Here is a 9,174-nt window from a genome sequence, read left to right on the forward strand (position 1 = left end):
AACTTACAGGCGAAGAGCATCTCCCCATCTCTGGCAGGATGCTAGGCACTGACACAAAGGTGTTTGGGTCACTGCCAGGGACTGGGGTGTGGTTCTGTGGTAGAGGCCTAGCCTACTTAAGACATGAGTTCATCCCTAACACCAGGAAGAGATGTTGTGTTGTTTTACACCAAGACAAAGGAACAACACTCAGGCAGGGGACACAGAACAGGTGCTAGTTCATAACTGTAATTTTACTACTGTTAGGAATCATAATGTAAATATCTGATATACAATATATCTGATATTTGACCCCCCTCCAAAGAGGTCATGACCTGCAGGTTGAGAACCACTGATATCCCTAGTTAGTGACTAACTGATTGTTCTTGGTTTCTGAATGTCAACAGATCCTGAACATATGAAAAGTCTAGCTTTTTTTTGTAATGCGAGAAATGCAAAATAAAATGGGCACCCACTTCAGGGAGAAGATGCCCCCCAGTCTGTTAGCATATTAAATCCAGGAGCCTTCAATCCTCTAGATGCTCCTGGTGGGAAGGCAAAATGATGTAACTTCTTACAATTTTGAAGACTTTTACTTCAAAGCAATCTTTAACTTATAAAGGAACTTACAATACAATAGAACGCCCTCTCTTGGCTCAGAACCATTGTGAATAAGAGGTCAGCCCCCTGACATTTTAGTGTATATTACTTACAGACTGTACATTTTCTTTCATAAGTCCAATACAACCATCAAAATTAGGAAAGCAATATTGACTAATTACTACTACCCCATTCAGATTCATCCAATTGTTCTAACAATGTTTGTTTATATTTTTATGTTGAGACAGGATCACACTGTGTAGGCCTGGCTGTATTGGAACTCATTCTGTAGAACAGGCTGGCCTTGAACTTACAGAGATCCTGAGTGCTGAGATTAAAGGTGTGCATCACCATGCCCAGCTATCATTACTTAATTTTATTTATTACGTGCACAGGAGTGGGTACATACAAACCACAGTGCATATAGGGAGAGAGGACAACTTTTGGGAGTTGGTTCTGTCTTTCCACTATGGGTTCTGGGAATCAAACTCAGGCTACTAAACTTGTGTAACAAATGGTTTTCACCTGCTAAGCCTTCTTGAAGGCCCTTATTTATTTTGAGACAGGGTCTCATTCTGTAGCGAAGGCTGGCTTCAACTTTGCGAAGATACTCCTGCCTCAAGCTCTGCAGCCTTGGGATTACAGGTATAAGGCACCATTCTATAACACAAAGATCCAAAACAAACCTCATGCTTTTGTGTGCCTAGTCTCCTTCAGTATTGTAGAATTTATTTATTTTTTCTTCTTTCTTTCTTTTTTCTTTTTTAAGACAGGGTTTCTCTGTGTAGACCCGAATCTCAACCTGTAGACCAGGCTGGCCTCCAACTCTCAGAGCTCCTCCTGCCTCTGCCTCCTGCATGCTGAGATTAGTGTGTGCCACCATGGTCCAGCTTTTTTTCCTTTGTATTGCTGGTAACCAAAACCAAGGCTTTCCTGCTCGGAAAGCACTCTGCCATCAAGCTACATGCTTAGTCAGCCCTTCAGTCCTTCTTTGACCTCCATCTTTTGACCTTCTTGTAACCCTCTGATGTCTTCTAAAGATCTGATTCAGGGCCAGCAATGGTAGCATACATCTGTAACCCCAGTACTTTTGGGGTAGAAGTGGCAAGATCAGAAATTCAAGGCTAGCCTCAGCTACATCATAAGTTCAAGGCTACAGCCTAGGCTAAAGCCTGGGCTACAAGAAGCAATGTTTTGTTTTCTCTATAGCTTGTTAGGTATAGAGCCATTGGGTTGGAATGATTCTATTCAGATGACAATAGAAAGAAAACAAAAGTGTGCCTCAGACTTTGAGGCTCTGGGTTAGTGACTAAAAGACCAGAAGGTCTGTTCCCCGGAGACTTCAGGAGCTTTCAGAAGTTCTACTGGGATTCAGAGGCAGGGGAATCCAAACCCAAGACAGGTTTACCTTTGAAGGCTGGGTGGAGTTTGCTTACAGGAGGATCTGGCGGTATATGCTTGTAATCCCAGGACTGAGGAGGTACAGGCAGGATCCTTGCCTCAGCTACAGGATGGCCCTGTTTCCAAAACAAAACAAAACTGTAGGGGGAAAGATGGCCAAGTAGTGAGAAGGAAGGAGCCATGCATGATGTTGGGTCAAGGGTAAGTCCCTACCCTGGATCTGCCTTTGAACTCTGGATTTACCTGACCCCAAGTCCCCATCCTTGAGCTTCCTGGGTCCTATGTTTAATTTGGTTGGGATGTTATCTCTCGGAACAGCATGGGGACCTTCCCTGGAAGGCAGGTGGAAGCATGACCATTTGGTGCAGATGAGGAGCCAACATCCATAGTGGTTGACGATGCCCTTCTCTTGGCTGGTGTGACTTGAGGACAACGGGAATAGCGAGTCGCTGGGGTTGGGGTGGGGTGACTTCACCAAGCAGGGAGGGTAGTGAGTGCGGTGTGGAGGTCAGGGGGGTGAGTGGGGAGGCATGGGGCATTTGATGAGCTGATGACAGACCCAGGGTTGGCAGTGCGGGTACTCTGGGATAGCCCTACTGTGGCCCTCTCAGATCAGATGAGGGCTGTTTTCAGCTAAGGTCCCTGTGTAGACAATGTCAGGGATCATGTTGCCAGGGAGAGGATCCAAAAAGCCCCTTCTGCAGCTAGTAATTTCAGACAGACAGACAGACAGACAGACAGACAAGGTTTCAGTTAGCTCAGGCTGGTCTCCTTGTGATGACTTTGAACGTATGAACGTATGTTCCTCCTGCTTCTCCCTATTATGTGTTAGAATTATAGATGTGTGTCGCACCAGTTTCTGCGGCTCTGGTGCACACGAGGTAAGCATTACATTACATCTTCAGCCTAAGATATCTGGTCTTTGAGGTCCTCTGTTACTTTTGGTCTCTAGATTTTGTAGTTGAATGGAGCTGTATGTCTGGTTTTATCCTTCAAGAGGACATCCTCTGGTGCTTCCCCTTAGATGGTGGCTTTCTTTAGGTCAGAGGCTCTGGTTATTCATGGGCACGGCAAACCCACAAAGGATCCATGACACTTATAGTGACTTTACACTGTTTTATCGAAGTAGAATACAAGTAACACAAATGTCAGTTTGGTTTAGTTTTTTTGTTTTGTTTTGTTTTGTTTTGTTTTGAGACAGGGTTTCTCTGTGTAGCCCTGGCAGTCCTGGAACTCACTCTAGACCAGGCTGGCCTCGAACTCAGAAATCTGCCTGCCTCTGCCTCCCAAGTGCTGGGATTAAAGGCATGTGCCACCACTGCCTGACTCAAATGTCACTGTTTTAAACTGTATTAGTGCATACCCCATCAACCCATCTCTAGAAAGCTTTCATTTCTGGATGATGCTCTAGCAGTTAACCACTTTGTCGTGCCCCCCATCCAGACCCAGGTAGCTAAGATTCTATTTTGTGTTCACAGATTTGACTACTCTAGGCACCTCAGGTAAATAGAACCATTCGACATTAGTGTCTGTGACTGGCTTAGTGTACTTGGTGTGATGCCCTCAAGGTTCACCCCTGTTGCAGTCCGTATCAGAACTTCCCTTTCAAGCCTCCATACTATGCCACTGCATATATGATACTACATCATGCTTATCCATCTATCCATTGGTGGGTGGACATTCAGGTTGTTCCCATTCTGCAGCTACTGCAAATAGTTAGAAACATTGTTGCACAAACATAGACGCCCCTGCTTCTTACCCTGTTTGTTGGAGACAAGGTCTGCCTGTGTAGCTCCAGGTACCCTAAACCTCACCATGTAGACCAGGCTGGCTTTGTCAGCTGTCCTTCTGCCTCTGCCTCCTGAGAACTGGGATTACAGATGTGTGGCTTGCTTTCTCTCCTTTTAGATGTACACCTAATGGTGGGATTTCAGAGACACACGGTGGTGCTGCATTTAGCTTTTTGGGAAGTCACCAAACCACCCTATAACTTGGTGATTTTAAGCCACTGAGATATGGGAATACGTAGTGCCACCGGGATAAGCTTTTCTTATTGGAACAGATGCTGCATCTTCAGCCCAAAATGTCTAAGACCAAGTAGGGGGTGTAGAAGCCTGTACTCACTACTTCCCTTTTTTATGTCAAAATATGTCACAAAACAGCCTAAACTAGGAAAGACGTCCTTTGGCTCATAGTTTCTAAGGATTTAGTCCATGCACCTGGGGCCAACTGTGAGGCAGAACACTATGGTGGCAGGTGCAGATGGAAGTGGTGGCTGGAGAAGCAGCCAGGAAGCAGGGCTAGGGACAGAGAGGGAAATGTACTGAGTAACCTAGGTCCCCAGGCCAAGCCCCACTCCCTGCAGCTTCTAGAACCCCTCAATACAGCACCACCACACTTTGGCACACACCTTTGGTCCCAGCGCTGGGAGGCAGAGACAGGTGGATCTCTATGAGTTTGAGACCAGCTTGGTCTCCATGATGAGTTTCAGGACAGCCAAGGCTACATAATAGAGACTCTGTCTCAAAAATAACTAAACAATAATAACAAAACCAAAACCAAACCCATAAAACAACAACAAAACCCCACCACCTGCAGAAGGCCAGCCCTTTAAAGGGCCAGCCCACTAATGTGTGAATCTGTATGGAGGCTTCATATTCAAACTATGACAGAGCCTGAAGGCTAAGCCTATCTCAGCAGAACCCAGCACAATGTGAAGAGGGCCATCCAGCATTGAGGTGCTACCTCTCTGGACCAAAGACTCTGTTGGCGTCTAGAGCCAGCAGTGGAGCCCTGCAACTGCTACACACTGGTCGAAACTCCCCTAACACAGTTACTGTGGGACTCATTACACGGGCAACATAGACATCTCTTACCTTCAAGGCTCCAATGACAGCACCATCAGTACTGAATACAGGCTTACATTTGGCTCTCTTGGTCAGTTTTGGCTTCTTCTCACTGTAATATGCTGATCTGAGTCAAATGAACCTGGACTTAACTCTTGCTCTGCCACTTCCCAACTCAGGGTTAAGCCTTGACGGCTTTAAATAATTATGCGCATAAGCATGTTTTTCTTGCACCTGTGTCTGTGTACCATGTGATAAGCCCAGCCATATCCCCTGGATCTGAAGTTAATAAACAGTTGTGGACTGGCATGTGGGTGCTGAGAATTGAACCCAGGTCCTCTGGCATAGCAGCCAGAGCTTTGGACAGCTGAGCCATCTCTCCAGCCTCATGGTAGGCTTTTTGTTTGTGGTGTTGAAGACTGAAGCCAAGACTTGGAGATTACCAGGCAAATGCTCTCCCACCAAGTTTCACCCCCAGCCCAAGCATGGGTTTCTTCACAGGAAAGTAGGGACAGTACAAGTTACTTTACAAGATGAAAGTGTGTTCAGTGGCAGGCGGCTGCTCTTTAGAGGTAGTGCCATACAACTCTTGAAGTTGGGGCCTTTCTCTAAAATGGTCTTGTCCTTAGTCAAGCTGGGAGCATCATTTGGAGACTATAGATTTTGACACAGGAAGCCTACAATTCACACAGTCATTCAACCAACAGTTATGAGGAGGTAGCATGTACAGGTGCTGAGCTGTACTGAAGGCATACAGTGTCCTTGTCCTCACAGGGCATGACGAGTCTTAAGAACTGGCCAGGTGATAGACTATGGGTGGCAGAAGTGAACACAAATAGTGGGGTTCGGGGGAAGAACGGCCATGAGCTGGGTGACATTAGGAAAGGTCAGGACACTTGCTTCCGGGTTGGGGAAGACTGAAGGGTAAAGATGCCCTGCAATATGAAAGAGTGCTTCGACGAATTAGGCAACTGTCCCTATGACCCTCAAGGGCGTGACGTGTGCTAGCTGGAGTGTGTTGTATGGGGACCTGCTTCAGTATTGAGGGTCTGCAAATGAGTGTGACGTGGGTGTGGGAGATGCAACTCACTGGGGCACTGAAGAGCTGGATGGATGGTGCCGTCCAGTGGCAGGGGGGAGGAGCCTGACGAGGAGGCAGGGGACCCAGCGCCAAGCTCCGGTGATGGTAGCCGGAGAAGTGAGCACTACAGCCCCGGAGCTCTGAGCGCACCCCAGTCCTGAGGGAGCCAGGTCTAGTGCAGGTCTGCGGAGAACCTTGCAGCTGGAAGAGGCAGGCCTTGAACGTCATTTAGTTCAACCTCCCACCTCTTCAGATCTTTCCAGAGCCCACCTGAGGGCATCCAACTCTTTTTGGCCACCTCAAGGTACGGGAAGCTTACTGCCTTCCAGGGAGCCCACTCCACGGCGGTGCTCGACCCCCCTAGCATGGCCTCGAGGCGCCAGGCGCTCCGACCTTGGCCGTGTGCAGCCGTCTGGCCACCGCGGCACCTGGCTGAGGGTGGCGACGCGGCTGGGCAGGCGCTGCTGTCCCCAGCCCCAGTGCTGAGGCGCGCAGAGCGCAGTGGGCTCTGGTGGAGGTCGGGAGAACTGCAGGGCGAAGGCCGCCGGGGGCTCCGCGGGCGGCGGGGGGGAGGCACTTGACACCGGCCCGGGAGAGGAGGGGCAGCTGTCCCCACGACCAGTGCTGGATGCGGGGACTCAGCGCAGAAGCCGCGCCAGGTAGAGGGGCGCCGCAAGGTGGGGAGGTGGCGGCCTGGGGACCACCCGAGGGGCACGGGGCGCCCGGGAGCGCGGTTCCGGCGGGGTGCTCGACCGGGAGCGCTGCAGCCGGGGCGCGGCGGGGTCCCGAACCCGCTCCTCCTGCCGGGGGCGCTAGGACCGCCCGCTGCCCCGGTCGCTCCCGCCGCGGCACCCCGGGGCCCCCGGTGTTGCCTCCCAGGCCGCTCCGCAGCGCCGGGGCCGGAGCCAGCGCGGCCACGGGGGGCGAGCGGCGGGCGGAGGCCTGGGCGGCGGGCGGCCGGAGGGAGGGAAGGAGGAAGGCGGAGAGAAGGGGCGGGCGGGGGGGACCCGGCGGAGGAGGCGGAGAGAGGGAGCGCGACAGCGACGGAGGGAGGGAGCGCGGCAGGCAGCGGGCGGGCCGGGAGGCGGCGCGGGCGGCGGCGCGAGCAGAGGACGAGCCGGGACGCGGCGCCGCGGCAGCAGGGCGAGCCGGGACGCCCGACCCGCCGGGCCACACGGTAACCAGCAAGGCCTGCGGCCCCGGAGCCCGGAAGCCGGGAGGGCGGGCGGGCGGGCGGGAGGGCGCAGCCAGGCGGTGGGGAGCGCGGCTCGGACCCCGCAACTCGGTGCGCGGCGCGCGGGGCTGCGGGCGCGGACTGCCCGGGCCGAGGGTTTGTTTATGTCCCCGCTGCTCGTCTCCAGCGCGCCGCCTCCGCCGCGATCGCCCCTCGGCGCCCCCGCCCGGCCCGGGCTCAAGTTCAAGTCCGTACAATGCCACGGGGGGCCTCCGCCGGCCCTGCGCGCCGCCCGACGCGCGCTGCCGCAGGGCCCCGCCGCCTCCGCCTTCCGGGCTCTGCCCCCGCCCGGGGGCCCGGCCGGGGCCTGCGGCCGCGCGCTACGGGGTGCCGACACGGCCGGGGATCGGGCAGCGGGAGGGGAGGGGGAGGGGGCGCGGGAGGGCTTGCGGCCGGGGAGCGCCGTGGCCACGGCAGAAAATGGCAGCCTGGCACGACCCGGGCCCCGCGCCCCGCCCCGCCCCTCCCCCGGGCCTGGAGGCTCCGCGCGGCGGGGGGGACCCTGAAGGCCCCCCGGCAGGGCCCAGGGGCGGCCAGGGCCCGCGCCGGGTAGTGCGGCGTCGCGATCTTCCCGCGGCCACCTGTGGCTTGGGGGTGCGGGGCGCCGGCGGGCCTGGGAGGGGCGCGCGCGTGGGGAGCGTGCCCGCTCGGGGGGCGCACGCTCCCGCGGAGGCCGGGCGGAACGGCGTGGAGGGGGGGGCGTCGCGCCCGGCTCCTCCCTGCCCCCGCTGCGGGCCGTGGGAGCCGGGCGGCGGCGCCGCAGTGTGGGGGCGGGGCGGGAGCGGGCGAGGATCCCGGGCCCCGGCCGCGGAGGACTAGAAGGTGCGGGGGCGGGAGCGGCAAGGCTGGAAACGACTCCGGTGGGGATGCCGGGGTCGCCCCCTGCGGCAGACTCCCCCTGCACACACTCACACGCACCCCCGCCGGGCCGGTGTAGACGTGTCCTTGAAAGCTTCGCATCTGCACAGTGAAGGACGAGGCCTCGCCGAGGCTGCGGATGGGGGGGGGGAGGGTGTCTCAGTCCCAGTGCTGCCCGTGCTGCCCGCACCTCACGAGACCCCCCCGAGCCTCCGTGCGGCGCCGGCCGCGATCGTGTCCCGCCCTCAACCCGGGCTCCCCACTCCACGCCGTCATGCCCTCCCTCGTTGGCGCGGACCGAGCTGGCGTGCGTCCAGGGCCCGCCCCCGGCCTCCCCCAACCCCTCTTCGCGGGGCCCGCAGCCCTATGGCTGCCAAACTTCATTTTGCTTTCCTGGAGCCTGCCTTCTTGGGGGCACCCTCTCCCTTCGCTCCCCACTCAGTTGCTCTCCCCCTGTCTCCGCATCTCCTCCTCTCCTCTTTTCCTGCAAGGCCAGCTGAGTAGGTGTGGGCATCCTGGGTGGGAGTAGGTTCCCACTGGGTCTCACAGCTCCCTTCCCGGGCTCCCAAGGGGAGCCTTCTGTGGCTGCACCTTGACCTAAGATGGCGTCTTGCACCCAGCTGGGCAGTTTTGGCCTGCGTAGGTCTGGGGAGGAAGGGCGGGCTAGGGACTGCACAACTGCCCCCTCTCAAACTAGAGGGGACAGGAGCCTTCGGGGAGGAGTATCTTCGGCCGAGTGACCCAGCTTGCCCCTCGCTGCTGTGCCCAGAGACTGCCATCAGCATCCCCGGGGACAGTTCAGTCTTCATGTTTCACCCTGAGCTGCCAGCGGCTGAACCTCCTCCTGGGCAGGCTGCGCTGGGATTCTGGGATCAGGTGCTACTCCACGGTGCCTCCTCCCTCCCAGGCAGATGTGACAACTGCAGCCTGGGGAGCTATTCTAGCTGTTGCTGGGGTGTTAAGACTGGCCTGTGGGATTTGGGAAGCCCAGCAGCCTGGCAGACCCCCTGTGGGCTATCCTCTGTACTGGCAGGGGTCACTTGCAGGTAGTTAGAACAGTCGGTCACTTGCCTTTGGATAGTTGGGTTGTTGAAGTTCCTTGTGGGCTTTGGGGGCAAGCTGACTTGTCCCCTCTGCCTCTGCGGTCCGTTAAAGGCCCCGGTGGAGCTGTTGGC

The 9,174-nt window shown here is 55.8% G+C and overlaps 1 protein-coding gene and 1 long non-coding RNA gene across 5 annotated transcripts in view; one reads left to right on the plus strand and one right to left on the minus strand.

The window, feature by feature from the left end:
* Positions 1 to 1,801: 1,801 nt before the first annotated feature.
* LOC116080639 lies at positions 1,802 to 6,428 on the minus strand. Of its 2 annotated transcripts, none has more exons than XR_004114512.1 (3): positions 4,857 to 6,428; positions 3,740 to 3,896; positions 1,802 to 2,096 (listed from the first exon to the last, which is right to left on the minus strand). It is a non-coding gene; the product is annotated as an uncharacterized LOC116080639 (long non-coding RNA). The 2 variants fall into 2 exon arrangements; XR_004114513.1 differs by having other exon boundaries at positions 2,224 to 3,896.
* A 33-nt stretch (positions 6,429 to 6,461) lies between these two features.
* The window catches only part of Dnmt3a (DNA methyltransferase 3 alpha), a 102,973-nt gene continuing 100,260 nt past the window's right edge, over positions 6,462 to 9,174 (plus strand). The window contains exon 1 of one of the 3 annotated variants that reach the window (XM_031357097.1): positions 6,462 to 6,566. The gene's annotated coding sequence lies outside the window, so the exon portion shown is untranslated. Of the gene's footprint in view, positions 6,567 to 6,943; positions 7,085 to 9,174 lie in introns of those variants that run through there. The other 2 variants (XM_031357096.1, XM_031357099.1) reach the window with 2 other exon arrangements.

The sequence above is a fragment of the Mastomys coucha genome, unplaced genomic scaffold (assembly GCF_008632895.1).
Source record: "Mastomys coucha isolate ucsf_1 unplaced genomic scaffold, UCSF_Mcou_1 pScaffold6, whole genome shotgun sequence".
Taxonomy (NCBI): domain Eukaryota; kingdom Metazoa; phylum Chordata; class Mammalia; order Rodentia; family Muridae; genus Mastomys; species Mastomys coucha.